General features: G+C 38.3%; 1 non-coding gene across 1 annotated transcript; it reads left to right on the forward strand.

Annotated features, from left to right (window-relative positions):
* The first annotated feature begins 18,155 nt into the window (after positions 1–18,155).
* LOC145274942 (U2 spliceosomal RNA) lies at positions 18,156–18,354 on the forward strand. Its single transcript, XR_013866993.1, has one exon. It is a non-coding gene; the product is annotated as a U2 spliceosomal RNA (small nuclear RNA).
* The last annotated feature ends 748 nt before the right edge of the window (positions 18,355–19,102 follow it).

The raw sequence follows: 19,102 nt of genomic DNA on the forward strand, positions 1-19,102 counted from the left end.
AAATATGAAAACAATACTCCATACATAGCCGAATTGTGGCCTTATAGAGGTACAGTAACTTTCAGGAGTCAGTAGCTTTCTCGCACGGTAGAGAGAACCTACCTTTTTCGCAGCGGTCCTGGCAATGCTCTCAATGTAATATTTCCTGTGAACGTTAGGTCGAGGAGTTTAAAATATATGTTTTCAGATAAAGAGTCTTTGGCCATTGCTATTGATTCTAGAGAAGGGTTCGTGTAGTTATTGAAGTAAACAAGTTATTCTTGGTAGCATTGAATGTTACCATCCATTTTTGTCCCCATTCCACTACATATTGGTTGACATTCTCTAGTGTTTCTGCTATTTCTTTAGATATATCTTCATTTGTTTTCCTGTCCTGTCTGCCATAAAGCCTGGTGTCATCAGCATATATACCCATCTCACAGACAATTGTGTAAGGGAGGTCATTTATGAATATTAGGAATAATAGAGGTCCAAGGATAGACCACTAAGGCACTCCCGCATTTATATCATACTGGTGTGATGTGCGGCCATCGGGGATTGCCTGGATTTTTCTACTATCTAAGAAGGATTTAATTATGTTTAGTATTCTTCCAGGAATACCGTATGATCTGATTTTCCTGAGAAGAACTTCGTGCCATATCCTGTCAAAAGCCTTATATATATATATATATATATAATATATATATATATATATATATATGTATATATATAAATATATATATATATATATATATATATATATATAGAGAGAGAGAGAGAGAGAGAGAGAGAGAGAGAGAGCTACCGCTCTACCCTCCCCTGCTTTGTCAAGTAGATGGTTTATACGCTCAGAAATTACAGCCAGAATGTCTGCTGTGGAACGGCCTTGCCTAAATCCATATTGTTGGTCGGTATGAAGTTTAGCATCTGTAATGTGATGGACTAGAGCATGGTTAATAATGGACTCAAATATTTTAGCAAAAAGTGGGAGGAGGCTAATGGGGCGGTAATTTGCCGGGTCAATTCTTTCGCCAGAATTCTTGAAAACTGTTACCACGGAAGCAGTTTTCCAGCAGGCAGAAAGGCAAGATTCATTAAGGAAATGTGTTGTCAAGTTTGGAGAGGATTGGGGCTACTTCGACGTAGTACTTTTTTTAATAGTTCAGCCGGGATGAGATCAGGTCCACATGCTTTTGCAGTATCAAGATTTTTTATAATAGCATACACCTGAGAAGGGGTGATTTTTATATCGTCAAGTGTTGCGTCTGTCCGCAAAGGAAAGTCTCGGAGAGGGTGGTTAGCAGGGTCTAGTGTGGAGTTGGAGCCAAACCGACTGGCAAGCATGGTAGCCTTCTCGGTTGCTGAGCAAACAACTTCATGATTGTTGCATAGTGGTAGAATTGTTGATTGCCCATTATTTACTACACTGTTGTAGATTTTCCAGAAGTCAGGGGTTCCTAATTTCTGAGATTCGATGCGTTTTTGGAGGTTTCAGTTAATGCTCTCTTAACTGTCGCTATTTGTTTCTTGCAGTTACTTCTGGCTTCTATATATTTCTGTCTGTTTGAACTGAATTTATATCGGTTAAATCTGTGGTACGCGTGCTGCTTTTGCGCGATTGCAGCTGCACATGTGGACGTAAACCATTGGGGAAAGTGGAGCTTGCTATAAAATTTCCGTGTGCGATATGTGCTTCAATTGCTGTTTTTAACAATTCAGTGGCCTCATTCGGGCATGTTCAGAAGGAAGTGAAATTTCGTCATGGGACGTTTCTAATGAGATCACCGATGACTTCTCAATCGGCCTTTTCATAATATCTGGTTGTTTTGAGGAATGACTGCTCAATTTTGGCTCTAGAGTTTAGGGTGATTTTAACTATTATCACTACATGATCAGCATTCCCAAGTAATCTTTGGACGTTCGTAAAACAGTTCTTAGGAACGGTGGTCAGAAACACATCTAAAAGTGATTCGTGTTGCTTTTGCTGGTCAGGGAAACGGGTTGGAAACGTAACCGTCTGTGATAGGGAATGATATATAGAGTGTTGTGGGACCATCTCTGTCTATGTAATTAGAGAATATAAGCCAGTTATTGTGGTTGACATTGCAGTCACTAAATAAATACACCTGTGCGTTAGTGACGAGGGAACGTTCTGTATCTATGCTGTCAGAGACTTTGGTTATTAGGGTGCAGTCCTGGGTCGAGCGAGAGCGGTAGAGAAAATAAGATAACTAATATTATGTTGCATGTTAAGTCTAAAGCACATAAATGCTCGATCGTTCGATTCTAGTTTTCTTTCTCTTTTGAATGTATACTCCAAGCCCGTCCATTTATCTGTCAGAGTCCTTACGGCGGAGTGGGAGATATCCGAGCATGGTAAAGTAGTAAGAGGGGATGGAGGAGTGTAGGGTAGTCTCACTTAGTGCAAAGATATCCGGGGTGTTTCTTAGGAGAAAAGCTTCAACATCATTTAAATAAGTTCTAAGCCCACGGATGTTAGTAAATGCAAGGGAGGATGCAATTTAATTTTCTTGGAGTTCTGTCCTGGTTTAAGCGTAATTTTAGATTGTACTGTCATTTTTTAAAAAAGTTTCAGTAAGGTAAGGGGTGCTGAACAATTGGTTATACAGAACACCAGGCATGCAACACAAGTACACAATCAGCTGACCTTCCATCTACGTAGTCTGTGGCCTCAGGAAAGCCAACCGGGGATTAGTGTAGGTCCCTTTCCATGCGCGACATGGCACTACAACATCACGATTCTATTCAACTATTGATTAAGCAGCCGCTCTAAGCGCTCCCTAAGAGTGCGCGCTCCTGTACTATCAGTCGGGAGCAGTAGACAGGAACTGTCTATCCGGCACCCTCAACCCATCAGACGGTGGTCAACCCACTATACTTTTACTGGCATTATGGTTATAAGCACTCTCAAGTGCCCAGTTTCAAGGGGGATGGGTGTGTCTGGAGAGGCGGAAATCGGCGTTGATTGCCCTAGTCAGGAAACAAGATCGACCACTGAGTTTTTCTGTGGAATTCCTGTGCTTCGCTCTCTACGCCGGGCTAGTAGGCAAAGAAGGAGTATGGAAGCCGGGCGATTGACAGTGCCTTAACCGGTTTAGGTTTGCAGACCGGTAATTTGTTCGAGTCACCAATTATACCAACGTAATTATCGCGTTTCGTAATCTAACATGTCAAATTTACACCTAAACCAGGCTTAGCTTTACGTTGTTCAAATTTTTTCACTAAGACAAATATATTGCTTACTTTTACGTTGTTCACAGTTTTACACTAAAAACTATACATATATACACACAGATTTTTTCCATTATTTAAAACTATAGATTAAATCATTTCCACTTCTATTTCGTTTCGTTTCCTCAGATTTTTCTTTTTTCTGTTTACATTTTTTGCGATCTTTCTGGAAAATTTGACATCGTTAGTTTTTTTCATTTTTTTTTGTACCATTTAGTAATTCATTTCCGTTTTATTTCGTTTAGTTACGTTCGATTTTACTGTTTTCTGTTTATATTTTCCGAGCGTTATGGAAAGTTTTACAACGTTATTTTCTTTTATTTTGTTGAGGTGGCCAAAGTTTCCAAGTTTAACATTGGTATATCGGTTTTTGTTAAGTATTTATTTTCCGGTCAGAATAATAATACTCGGGTGATTATCGCATTTAAGAAATGTCAAATATAAAATTTTCACGAACATCAAATCGGAACAAATCAAACTATGACTGGTTTATAATTGTAAACAATACCTATGAAATGTGAGGGATTTGCTGACTTTCTTCTGTTAATATAAGGAGGCCGTGCTGAAATAAAAACATTTGAAAACATTGTTATTTACAATGTTACTCTTAATATTTCCAGGGGATCTTTTTTTTTAATCCAAGGCTATTATCAGGTATTAACTACTTAATTGTCAAAATAGCAACTATTTAATGCTCGAAATACCAAATACTACATAGCCATTAAAAATTCCTCTTTACACATATTAACAAATATATTCAAAATCACATTAGATTTTCTCATTGTTTATACGATCCCGAGCAACGGCGGGTAAGCCCGCTAGTATATATATATATATATATATATATATATATATATATATATATATATATATATATATAAATCAATCCAGATAATAACCTAAAGCACATTTAAATAATGCAACAAAATAGTAATCCCAAATGAAAAATACCACATATATAGGGCCAACTATTAAGTAAATAAATATAGTATATCACAGCACCTAAATTCCTTCAAAAAGCAAATATATAGAATAAAATATGCACTTTGTAAACTACCTTAATTAAAAAGTTAAAATGTAAGGCAGACTCTTATATAATCAAATGGAGTATCCTAGAACTCATACACATCAGGGTCATAAATTTTGTTACCTTAGCATTTTCGAAGTTGTTAAAATAATCACTTTCACAAAACCTATAATTATATAACGCACGAATTGGTCGTACAATGCAACCACAAGAGAAAATTAAAATACCTGCTATTTGAAATAACGCATAAAGCTGCTACAAAGAAATTGAACTTCATTTACCAGGTTAGAAAGATACTTACGCTTGAGAGTATCCTGTATATCTTCAAGGAAACCATTCGTCAATATATGGAGTATTTTTGCTACATTTTGGATGGAGATTCTGCTACTAGTCACTCACTTTTAGATAGAGCTAAAAAAGAATCGCCAACCTTTTACAGTTGTCCCATCGACGAAATATTGCATGCTTTTTTTACAACTGTTTAACTGGTAGGTGCTCCGACGAACTACACGTTATTGTATTCCCTTGACGTAAATACCCCAGGCATACCTGAAAAGCAGAAAAATTCCACAATCACAGTAGATATACTTAGATGTTAGAAAACATTCTACTACAATAGTTTTTTTTTCCAAATACTTGCTAGATCTTGGAATTTCCTTCAGCCTGATTTCTTCCTAGGATGTATTAACTAAACGAATGTCAATTGTAATGTAAACAGGCATCTTGTTACTCAACTCCCTACATAGTACCCCGGCAAGTTATGTTCCAGATTGTAACCTCCTACATCCCAGTGACACTGTGCATTGTTTGGAGTGAGAATGTAAAAACAATATTACAAAATCGGAATGAAAATATTTCTAGATTTTCTAATCATTATAAATGGGATTTTATTTAAAAATCCAAACATTGCGCTTGTATTTTTTATTTTGCTTACTTTTGCAAACCCCCTATTTTTAATAAAAGTTAATAAGTATTTTCTTTGTGGAATTCTTGTGTATTTCTTACCTTAATGTGAATTATTTCAGAAGTTTTTCATATGACTATAAAGCTAACTGCAAACATTATCGAATCAAAGTTTCTGTCGAATATTATCTGAGTTGGACACTCGCCTTAAGTGAATTGTATTACCGAGATAAATTTATACGAAAAATATAGGATGTGTTTAAAAATATATATGCGCATCTTTCCATTAAAATGTTGTAAATATATTCTATAAGAAATATAACTTACCGACAAAAGGAACTTATAACATGATAAAGACAAAATTAAACACTTGCTCTAAATGCAAAAACTGGCACCAAATGATAAAGCGACGAGAAACCCATAGGAATTAAATAAAATATTACGGTGTTAAGAGAACAAAGGTCGGATGTAGCAATAAATAAGTGTCGACCATTCACGTCAGACTCGAATAAAAGAATTCTTAGCAGGCTTTTCAACTCTATTTGTTCTCTTCTAGGCTTAATGTGAATGTCTTTTAAATCGTTTTCTGAGCCGGCATTGATGTCTCCCGATATTTACACTATCCAATCAATAAGGACCTATCACTGTGGCAAATGAACCTTTTGAGATAATCGTATCTCCACGGATGTTGGAACAGGTGTGTTAAGATTTAAAAAAAACGAGATTGATCAACCAAATAGAAAATCTTTATCGATATCGTTGTAGAAGCCTATACGCAAACAAACAAACAAACAACCAAAAAAGAATGTCTTATAAATAACAAAACGTTTTATTAAGAACTATGTGTGAAAAGATGAGATATTGCATCTAATATTTCATAATAGGCTAATATATTAATATATTACCAACGTGGTCAAAATGGAGTAAAACTATGGGGAAAGGTTCAAACAGGGTGTTTACCAGCTATCTTGAAAATGTATCTTTGAATGACTGTACGTGCGACCTTCAATAGGGTTCCAGTTGTTTTTCGTGGGAACGCGTTTATTGATAGTACATACATGACAATCTAGGTTCCATGCGAAGTAATCCCCTCCGGCTTCAAAGCCCTTGCTGTACCTTTGCAACAACCCTTCGAAGGCCCCATAAAAGTCTTCCTGTGTGAGCGTATCAATGCCCTCATCACATCCTCTTTCATATCCTCAGCTGTCTCAGAGCGGCAGCCTTTAAGTTTATTCTTTAAGCTTAGAGAATAACCAAAGTCACTAGGAGCAAAGTCTCGACCATACGGAGGATGAGTACTGTTTTGATGATTATTTTGGTCAAATAGTCTGAGACAAGTATGGAGCACGCTTGGGGGAAAAAAAAACGTCGCACACATCTTCGGTGTCGTCAGTTCCTCGCAAATAAGTGTATGTATAGTTCCGACAGTGATATCAAACTGTGTACTTATTGCCTCTATAGACACACGGTGGTCCTTATCATAAAATGCTTAATTTCTCCTATGAACTGTGGTGTTTTGACTTCCTTACACGCCCCACACATCGTGTACCCTTTCGCAGAGTCTGAGGCATTATATACGTTTCTCTTGCATTTTCCAATTTTAAAACAGAAATTTATCGGATATTGTTAAGTGTTCTCGAGGCCAAATTGCATGTTTGAAAATTCACCAGCTGGTGCAACCAGGTTTTAGTAGAACCTATTCCTATTCCTGCTGAAACTATTTTTGAACCAGACCATAAAAATTGGCCAGTAATCTTATAAGATATATAGCTATAACATATTACATATTCCAGTGTCTATAGAAACATTAAATGATTGCAAAATTTCTAAAAACTTACAAATGGCCTTCATAAGGTCATGAAAAATTTTATGAAAATGTAGACAAACTCCAAGGTTGAACTTTTCTAAAAATAATCAGTAATAAATTTAAGAAGTGCAGTTCCTAGTCCTTCATGATTTAAAATTTAGGCGATATGTATAATTTAAAATAAGAGGAAAGCATACATACATACATACATACATACATACATACATACATACATACATACATACATATACAGACTCATTCCACAGACAAGTGACATTTATACTACAGACTAGCCTGAGTGCCGCGTTTGCCCGCGTGTTTGGAAGTGTGTATTGAGCAAAAAAAAGAAAGCGGTAGTAGGCAGGCAGGTTCTAACTCCTATCGCAAAAGAGGGAAGAGAACGTTAGAAAAGGCCGTGCCATGTTTATTCTTGCACCCATCCAAAAATCGCGACGTAGGTTGAAATTAAGGCTAGATAATCGAAAAGAGGGGATGATATTCTAAAATATCGGCGAAAACAGCGATTCTTCCATGTATAAATGTATTAGTTCGGTGGTGAAGGAAATAATGTTTTTGGCAAATCTATCGTTATTTATCGTCCGAAGGGTCAAGCTTCAAAATGATACAGATCTCGTGAGAACCCGTAACCGCTGTCAAAATTTTAGACATATATACCAACGTACATACATTTAAAAAGACGGTGAGATTTATAAGTATATATTTATGTATGTATGTATGTATGTATGCATATGTATATATGTATATATATGCATATATATGTATATATATGTATATATATATTTATGTATATATGTATGTAAACATATGTTTGAATACATATATATGCATATATATTATGTGTATATAGATGTAAATATATGTATGTATATATATGTATATATATGTATATGTATGTATGCACGTATATATGTATATATATTTAGATGTATATATATGTGTGTGTGTATACGTGTGTGTGTGTGTGTGTGTGTGGGTGTGTGTGTGTGTGTGTGTGTGTGTGTGTGTGTGTGTGTGTGTGTGTGTAGGCCATTCGCCGGTTATCAGAGACCCGTCTGCGTAAGAGTATTCACGACGTGCACCTGGGGTTAATTTTTCTGGGAGAAGCAGAGTATGACGCTAATACATTTGTGTGCTTTAAACACACGTCCCCACCCGACCTTGACCACTGTGTTGTGGACCAAAGTTCTTTTAACCAAAAGCTAAGGGTGCGGTACGTCATAGAATCCTCCACCGTCGTGTGGTGTAAGCTATGGACTCCAGCAACCTAAGGCAGTCATGGATAAAATGGCATGGTGTTTGGAGAGGGCTCTCATAACCGTGGAGAAGGCAGCCTCTTTAGAAGAGGGAAAAACCTGATATAAAAACTGCGGGGACTGCTGCTTCCAACGATGCTGATTTTTGTTCTTTTTTTTACATGTGGCAGTTGTTTAGAGAGTGGCATTGTTTCAGTGATAAGCCTTTCCCCACTATATAAAGCTTCACGTGCATTTATTGATATGCAATGATATACACACTTTGCAATAAGTGTGTATATCGATAACAAAAGGCTAGCAATAGCCTGAAACGACAAACCGACATTCAATGAGAACTGATGCAGATATATGTGTTTTTCAATAAAGGCTCTGGAAATTGCAGCGTCTGGCCTGGTAGGTGTCAGAGCACAACAGATTAGACCCGGTAATCAGTGGATGTGCTTGACTAGGTGCATAGATGTGACTGTCTCGCATATGCTTCCAGTTGCGCTCATGTTTGCGCCATATGAGACAGAGATATATTAAGTAATGGCAATACTCAAAAGCGAGTTGCTGCAATCATGTATGTATATACGTGTATATATATATATATATATGTATATATGTATGTGTATATGTATATATATGTATACACATATGCACATATGTATGTATATACATACGTATATTTATGCATATATATGTATGTATATATATATGCATATGTATGTATATATATAAGTATATGTATATGCATATATATGTATATATATGTGTATATATATTTATATGTATGTATATATATGTTTGTGTATATATGTGTGTATATATGTATATGTATATATATTTATATGTATGTATAAATATATGTATATATATATGTACGTTTGAATGTATATATATATGTGTATACATATATGTATATATGTATACATATATAAGTATATATAAGTGTTTATATATATGTATGTATTTGTATGCATATATATACATATATATATATATATATATATATATATATATATATATATAGTGGTCAAGGTCTGATGTGGACGTGTGTTAAAAGCACACATATGGCTTAGCGTCTTTCTGTGTTTCTACCAGGCAAATCAATCCCACATGCACGTCCTGACCACTGCCAGGTGGACGGGGCTCTGATTAATTGCGAGTGTTCTGCGCCGTATAACTGGACCTCCACTGTCTTGTGGACCAAGGTTGTTTAACGAAATATCACAAATTGTTACGTTTCCAACCCGTTTTCCTGACCAGGAAGAACAACACGCATCACTTCTAGATCTGTTTTAACCACAGTTCCCGATGGCCGCATAACGAAGCCACACATCCCACTCGGGAACGCTGATCATGAAGTGATAATGGTTTAAATCGCCCTAAACTCTAGAGCCAAAACTTAAGAGCCTGTGCTCAAAACAACGAGATATTATAAAAAGGAAGCCATAAAATGGGAAGCCATCAGGGAACTAATCAGAGATTCCCCATGAAGAAATATTTTCCTCTCCCTGCTGAACAGTGTGCAAAAGAGACCACTGACTGGTTCAAAACCGAAATCGAAGCGCATTTTCCCATGCGGAAATTTTATAGTAAGCCTCACGCTCCCCAATAGTTTACGTCGACTTACGCAACTGCCATTGCTCAAAATCAGCGTGCATCCTGTAGGTTTAACCGACATATGTCCAGTTCAAACAGACTGAAGTATATAGAAGCTAGAAAAAACGTGAAGAAAGAAATAGCGGCAGCTTAGGAAGAATTTACGGAAGCACAAAAACTAGGAACTCGAGACTTCGGGAAAATCTACAACAGTGTAGTAAATAATACGCAATCAACAATTCCACTACTTACAAACAATCACGAGGTAGTCTCCTTAGCAACCGACAAGGCTTACATGCTTGCCAGTCGGTTTGCCTCAGACTCCACACTGGGCCCTTCCAACCACCCCCTACCTGACTTTCCTATGCGGACAGACGCCACGCTAGACGATCTGAAAACTACTCCTGCTCAGGTGCATGCTATCATAAAAAAAAACCTTGCCACTTCAAGAGCATGTGCACCCGATCTTAGCCCAGCTGTGCTATTAAAAAAGTGCTACGTCGAAGTAGCTCCAGTTCTCTCCAAACAACACATGCCTTAATGAAGCTTGCTTTCCGGGCTGTTGGAAAACTGCTTCTGTTTTACCAGTATTCAAGAATTCTGGCGAAAGGACTGACCCATCAAATTATCGCCCCATTAGCCTCCTCCCACTTTTTGCCAACATATTTCAGACCTTAATTAACTATGCTCTAGTCCATCACCTTACAGATGCTAAACTTCTGACTGACCAACAATATGGATTTTGACAAGCCCATTTCACAGCATACATCCTAACTGTAATCTCTGAACATATATACCATTCACTGGACAAAGCGGGGGAGGGCAGAGCGCTAGCTCTAGATATATCTAAGGCTTTTGACAGGGTATGGTATGAAGGTCTCTTCAGGCAAATTAGATCATACGGTATCACTGGTAGAATACTTAACATAATTAAATCCTTCTTAGATAAGAGAAAACTCCAGATTGTCCTCGACGTTCGTACATCTAAACAATATGATATAAATGAGGGGGTGATCCCAGGGTTCTACCTTGGACCTCTATCGTTCCTGATATTCATAAATGAGCTTCCCTATAACATTGCCCTTGAGATTGATATATATGCTGATGAAACTACACTCTATGGCAGGCACGACAGGAAGACGAATGAACACATTTCTAAAGAAATGGCAGAAACACTAGAGGAAGACCTCCAATCTGTGGTGGAATGGTGACAAAAGTGGATGGTCGCGTTCAATGCTGCCAAGACTAAACTAGTTTCATTCAATAATTACAAGAAACCATCTCTACCACCTATTGCAATGGCCAACGACTCTTTATCTGAGAGTACATCATTCAAACTCCTTGGCCTAACGTTCACAGGAAACATGAGTTGGAACAATTACATTGAAGGCATTTCCAGGGCTACTGCAAGAACGGTGGGCTCCCTCTACCGTGCTAGACAACTACTAACACCGAAAGTATCGTGTTCCTCTATAAAGCCACCATTCGCCCATGTATTGAGTACTGCTGTCACATCTGGGCTGGTGTATCTGCTACTAGTCTCTCGCTCCTTGACAAGGTTCAAAAGAGAGTCACAAACCTGATAGGCCCTGAACTGGCATCTAAGCTTCAGCCTCTGTCCCATCGACGAAATGTTGCATCCCTTTGCCTTTTCTACAAGTATTTTAGTGGTAAATGCTCTGACGAAGTGCAATCACTTATGCCCTCACGACGTGAGCACCCTCGACAAAACCAACAGACTGCTAAATGCCACCCCCACACTGTAGAGATCCCTAGATGTAAAATATCTTGTTACTCTAATATTTTCTTCCCCGGAACCGCTAGACTTTGGAATTCCATTTCAGGTCCCTGCTTCTCCAAAAGTACTGACGTGCAGAAGTTCAAGTGTAACGTGAACCGACATATTGCTGCCCAAATCCCTACATAGTACCCTAGTAGTTGTTGCCCCTGGTAGTAGCCCCCTACACCAAAGTGGCAATTTGCCTTGTTTGGGGTGAAAATGTAAATTAAAAACAAAAGTGTGAGGTAACCCTGATAGAAACATCCAGAGGAGCTTATGTCCTGTAAGCTGCGGCATATATGACCCAGCGGCATGTGGAATATGCTCTGATGCCCAGCAACCAAGTTCCATTCATGGATCAAACGGCATTGTTGTTGGAGAGGGATCTGTAAGACATGGTAAAGGCAACCTCCCTAGGAGAAGTAAAACTCTGATATAAAACCTGCTATGACTGATGCCTCCAATGATGTTGGCTTGCTCTTCTTTTTTGATCAATTTGACAGTTGTTTAGTGAGTGAGATTATGTCGGTTCAAAGTCTTTCCCCGCTATAAAAATCTTCATGACAGGTATAGCTAGATATAAATTAGATACACTTTTCCCCATCTCGTGTATCTTGATATTGGGAGGAAAGAAAAGAATAAGGCTGGCTGTAGCGTAAAACGGAAAACATTCAATGAAGTTGGCAAATATGATTATGAATGTAAATGGCAATAAGGATCTGGATTACCATGGCTCGCCAGGTGTTTCAGGGATCCACAGCCTTGAGCCAGTCGTCATCATGCTACTGCGAGGAAATATATGACAATGTCCGTCAGCTGTTCGAATGTGCGGACGTTTCTTGACTTGCCGTCAGCAATAACGCGTCCAGAGCGTAGATCTGTTGTTATATCTAAGGAACTTCAACGTTATAACTTGGACATAGTTGTTCTGTCTGAGACCAGGCTGGCTGATCGGGGATTTTACAACCCGGGCTGTGCTGGGTAAACACGAAATGGGCAAGTGTAATAGCAATGGTCTGGTGTTGTTGCAGTTTTGTTCAGAAATGGGTTTTAAAATCGGTAACACCCTGTTTCAACAGAAGGACAAATACAAGACGACCTGGATGCATCCGCTTAAAAAAAGGCACTTTGTAGACTATGTGTTAGTAAGAAAACGTGAGATGATGGATATCTGCAGTGTTCGTATTATGCGGGGTGTAGAGTGCTGGACCGACCATCGATTAGTCCGTGCAAAGATTAAGTAAGTTGTTAACTCCAATATGAGGGGAGCTAGAGAGGTTATCCCAAAGCGACTTTATTTTGCCCGTCTAAGGGGCAATATTGTGAGGGAGAAACTAGTTAAGGAGATGGAAGAGATTGATTGTGAAAACACTTGGTCTGCTTTTAAGGATTCTGTCTATGAGGTGTGTGATAGAGTATTAGGTTATTGTGAGCGTAAACATCAGGATTTGTTCAATGAGAATGATACTAGAATTTAGTCGTTGCTTGATTCAAAGGCCAGGGCATTTCACAATTATCTGGGGGTGGTTTGTCGGATTGTGAACATGATCGATTGAGGGACAAGTTTAAGGCAATCAATCCCGAGGTGCAGAGGAGGTTGCGTAACATGCAGAATGAATGATAGAGTCACAAAGCTGAGGAAATACAGTTTGCCTCGGATTTGAACAACACCACGGTCTTAAACAGCCTACTGCGTGCGGTTTACCGTCCACCCAGATAACCTATCACTCCCTCGAGGGATGGGGGGATCTTCTTCGAGACCCTACCGGCATTCTTCATAGATGGATGGAGCATTTCGATTACCTCCTGAACAGACCTTCTTACGTTGATCAGGAGTTTATTGGGTCGATTCCTAGCAATCCGGTCAAACGAAAGCCTCATGGCCCGAATCGTTTGCATGCGGAGATCTTTAAATGTTCTGGACCCAAGATGATGCAACGCTTAGCGGACTTGTTGCAGACTGCTTGGAAGGATGAGTGCATTCCGAAGGATTGGCGCGATGCATTGCTGGTGGTGCTATACAGGGCAAACGGTGCCAGAGATGAATGTTGACATGATCAGGACATATCTTTGCTGTCAGTAGTCGGTAAGGTACTCTGTATGATCATGCTAGACAGAATGCTGGAGCACATTGCTGACAATGTTTGGCCTGAGTCGCAGTGTGGTTTCAGAAGATATCGAGGGACAGTGAATATGATTTTTACACCCAGGCAACTACAGGGGAAATGTATAGAACAGCAAAAGAGACTGTATCAAGTGTTCATCGATTTAACTTAGGCCTTTGATGTAGTGAATAGGGATGCTTTATGGGAGATTCTGAAAAAGCTTCGCTGTCCTGACAAGGTTGTAACAATCTTAAAGCTCTACCACGATGATATGAAGGTTGTGATCAACGTTGGGGGAAAGCTGACTGATCCTATCTCAGTAGAAAATGGTGTTAATCAGGGAAACATTCCAGCACCCACACTCTTTGCGTTGTATTTCACCATGGTCTTTCGGATGGTATTTGGGGGATGCTCTGATGGTGTCTATATTCGTTATCGGACTACTGGGCGTTTGTTCAACATTAGGCGTTTCAATGCAAGTATAAAGCTAATCACCAACACGATTCGTGACTTGCTATATGCGGATGACTGTGATCTGGTGGCTTATACGGTGACTGATATGCAGCATCTTGTGGACGTCTTTGTGGTTGACTGCAGCGGAATGCCCCTGATCATCAATCTGAAAAAAATGTATTAGTCTGCTCCGGGCATGCCATACTATGAGCCATCAGTTTATATCTGTGGGTCAAGGATAGCAGTATTCACTAAGTTTGTATAATTTGGTAGCACACTGAGTATGCCCGGTGCCCTGGATGATGAGGCATCGTTACGGATCAGCAGAACAAGTGATGCCTTCGGAAAGTTGGACTGGCTTTTATTGAGATGTCACGGAATCTTGTTGCCAACTAAGATTAAGGTTTATGCCGCACGCGTTTTCTCTACTCTATGTTTGTGAAACTTGGACAACAGACAGGGAGTATTTGAAATATCTCGAGCGGTTTCACCAGATGTGCCTACGGCTTATTATGGTGTGGGTTGGCAGATGTATTTCAGTGATGTGGAGGTGCTTGAACGGACCCAATGCCATAGTATTGAGACTAACGTTATCAAGACAGCCGACTTCCCAAACTACTTATTTACGGCGAGCACGCTGAGGGAACGCGTCGGGCTCAAAAGCCTAAATTGGGATTCAAGGATTGATTAAACTGCACCTTAAAAATGGGAGATTGATGAAAGAACCTGGAAGAGACTTGCTTTGAATAGCAGAGGGTGGAAGAGGACCTTGCGGGGAGGTGAGGACAAGTTTAATGCAGATCGAAAAGAGTATGAGCGCGATATCCGGATATGGAGGGAGGAAAGGAGCCGTGGATGGGAGGGGACGCCAAATTGGTCTGGAGTGTGAGTTGTGCGGAAGAATATATCTGAGACGAGCCGGACTGATGTGTCACCAGACTACTAATCAGCGCAGTGGGCCATAAATATATATATATATATATATATATATATATATATATATATATATATATATATATATATAATGAAACTACTCGATGATTTTACACACGTTTGTCATATGAGTACTATACTTTCAAATTCCTTATTACTTGGATAGAATTCGTTGTACGCATAAATACATTAACAAAGTAAGTTAACATTGGATGTGAGTTTTGGAATATGACATCTGTAGACATATACAAATATATACATTACATATAATGAATAAGGATCAGTTAATTAGTTTTTGAGTTGATCCAAGACACAAAAAGATATAACCATATACACATAATTAAAATGAATAATGATAGATTATTTAGTTTAGGGGTGAATTAAATAATATATATATATATATATATATAAATATATACACATATATATATATATATATAAACATATACGCACCATTAAAATTCATAATGATCGGTCAATTAGTTCAGGAGTAAATCTTATACGTAGAAATATATAAACATACACACATAATTAAAATTCATAATGATCAGTTAGTTATTATTGGAGTGAATCCAATAATGGAAATACATAATCGTATACACATCCTTAAAATTAATAATGGTCTGTTCATTAGTTTAGGAGTGTATCAAACACATACACATATATAGACATATACACGGAGATAAAATTAATAATGCCCGGTTAATTTGTTTTGCAGTGAATCCAATGCTGAGAAATATATAATTATACACACATCATGAAAATGAATAATGATCGGTTAATTAGTTTAGGAGCGAATCCAATATATACAGATATGCAATGATATACACATAATTAAAATTCATAATGATCGGTTAAATAGTTAGGAATGAATTCAATAACAAACTCCATTTCTGGATCTATTTACGCGATTATTGGAATATAAGAAATAAGCCGATATACAGAGTGGCCACAAAGTCACGCACCAATGTTAATATTTATTTTTTATTTATATAATTTTTTAATTTTATAACTTTTTATTTCAGATCAGACATGCGATTGACTATAGAGCAGCGCGTAGAAATAAGTGTATTATCTGGTCGTGATGGTGCAACCAACAGAAGTGTTGCAGAGCAATTCAACAGAAACCATCCTCATGAAAATATGTCACCCGCTTCTGTCGACCGCTTAATCAAGAAATTCAGAGAAACTGGTAGCGTCGTTGACAAAAAAAAAAAAAAAAACGAAGTGGGCGTCCAGGTTTATCTGCAGAGACCCGTGCACAAGTGTTGGAAAAAAATGCAAGCAGTCCAAGGAAGTTAGTGCCAAGGCCAGCAGGTGAAATTGGTGTTCCTCGTTCAACGATGCAGAAGGTTCTCAAAGCAGAAAAGGTTCATCCTTACAAAACAATCTACACAAATTGTACGAGGATGATAGTGACCGACGTTTAGAAATGGCTGTATGCTTTCAGGTTCAACTCAAGGAAGATCATGACTTTGTTAGGCGAAACATGTTATTTAGCGATGAGGCAAATTTGACTGTTAGTGGAGAGGTCAATCGGCAGAAGTGATGATACTATTCGCAAGACAATCCTCATTTTATGTTAGACAGCAAAGAACACAGCGGTCCCAAGATTATGGTTTGGTGTGGTTTGTGGCGCGACCATGTGTTGGGCCCTTTCTTCTTCAATCAGACAGTTACTGGCGAAAGATACCTCAACATGTTGCAAAACTGATTTGATACCGCAGTTTGATTTACTTGGAGGCGGCAGACCTACTTGGTTTATGCAAGACGGTGCCCCGCCGCAGTACGCAACGATTGTGCGTGACTGGCTCCACGAGAATTTCGAAAATTGGATCGGTCGAATAGGTACGGTAGAGTGATCACCCAGGTCGTCTGACCTAAACCCTATTGATTTTTTTTTTATTTCTGGGGTCACATTAAGTAAATTGTTAGTTCAACGAAGATTCGTGATTTGGATCATCTGAAGAGTCGTATCATTGATGCTTGTCTTTAAATTGATGGTGATGCTGATTTACTGAATCGTGTCTAAGGGAACTGTGAATTTCGTATTGGCTCGTGCATAGCTGCAAACGGCGAACATATCGAGCAATTGTAATCCTTGTAAAGAAATTTAGATTTGAATAAATGTTACTACTATAACTTTTTATTTTTTTAATTAACATTGGTGCGTGACATTCTGACCACCCTGTATAACATATCCTATATATTTGGAATATGACATTTTCGTTATAAACAGCAAAATATTTTTCCGCATTTTTAGTCGCGTGCAAGCGACTCTTTAAGTCGTTCCGTCTGTCGGTCGGTCGGTGGGTCGGTTTGTTGTCGGTCGGTCGATCGTCCGTAACAGTTTTGTGCTTAGCCTTTTCAGTTAAGATCAAAGATATGTTGTTAATAGATGCTGTTCTTCGCATTTTTGTCAAGATCTAAGTGAAGTATCTTTTTTGTATTTTTTTATATAAATAAAATTGTTTTAAAATGTGGCTTAAGTAGGACCCCCCTCCAACCACCCACACATAAATACAAATTTAAAGGGGTAGCGATGATAAAAGAGGCTGGCCGAGAAAAAAATCATTTAAAATTTACAACAGAGACGAGATGGATCAACCAACTTCATCATCCCCCTTCTTTTGGAGTTGGCCTTGTACCTAAGTTTTTTGTTCATTCTTCCAATTGTATTTTTTGCTGTGAATAAAAAAAATAATATCTCAAAGTGAAGTATCTGTTCCGGCAGATACATCAAGCAAAGACCATATGTGGGGGCAACCCCACATATAAGACCTTGGTCAATGTAGGGGAAACCCTTCATACAAATTGTCACTTTCCAGTTCCCCTTCTCCTCGTGGGAGCTGATCCCCATTGTGCCTAATTTGCTCGGTTGGGGAGCAAATTAACACCAACCCCACACATAAGACCTTGGTCAATGTATGGGCGACCCTTCATACCAATTGTTACAATCTAACTCCCCGGGGAGTTGGTCCCCATTTCCCCTTCATTCCTCACTTTAAAAATCTGCCTTGTTCCTTATTTGTCTCGGTGGGGGAGGGGAGAAATAAATACCCTTTTCTTGGCCATTTGGCCAAGATTAATGTGTAGTATCTGTTCTTCCTACATGCTGTACGTATTGTGATATAAAATGGAGGATCACTTTTCGGTATTAATTTAATGTAAAATGATCACCCGCTTTACAACCAGTATCAAAGCCATTAAAGTCATTCTCTAGATCATTCAAGTTGTTTTTGAAGGAGTACACTTATTTTTAAGCATTCAAGCGAGTCTTAAGGTCATTCACTTCATCCTTAAGTTCATTAAAGTCATTCTAAGTCATTTACTTTTATTTATTTTAGTCATTTCAGTCGATTTTCGATCATTTTTTGTTTATCTTTAAGAATTGCATGTCAATCCTACATTCAAGAAAGGATGGGGCTCGAACCCGCAACACTGGTGTTATTAATCGATTATGCCACGCACTGTAACAAACGGGCAGTAAATAAATATCTGTTAAAGACCGGGCGCATGCGCAAAAGACGTCATTGTCGCTATGCTCGTTATGGTGTCATTTCTTTCAAGTTTGAACCCCGTTTTTGAATTTCTTAGCTATTGTTTTAATTAATTAAACGCCCCTAATAACATTCTGCACCCTATATACAATCTTTGTAGCTATGTCACATCGTCTGTCGATCATACGTATAGGAGGGGTACAAATTGAAAAACGGATAAAGACACACAGAGACATAGTGAGTTTTATATAGTAGATTTGAAGAGAGACAGAAAGAAGAAAGCAGTAGATGTAAGAGCCGCAATTTTATTGTTTCACACTATCCATAATGAATCCAGCTGTTCTTTTGTTAAGTTCAATCTCCTCGACTTCACCTCGCATCGCTAAATAGTTGTTCGAGACAGTCTAGCACAGAATTTATATTGTTATTAAATGTTGGAAATACCTGTCGTTCGAAAAAAGTACAATGTGTAAAACCAAATATTAAATCACTTCCTCTCGATATC

Source organism: Euprymna scolopes, chromosome 4, assembly GCF_053919585.1.
Source record: "Euprymna scolopes isolate OS-2025 chromosome 4, ASM5391958v1, whole genome shotgun sequence".
NCBI lineage: Eukaryota > Metazoa > Mollusca > Cephalopoda > Sepiida > Sepiolidae > Euprymna > Euprymna scolopes.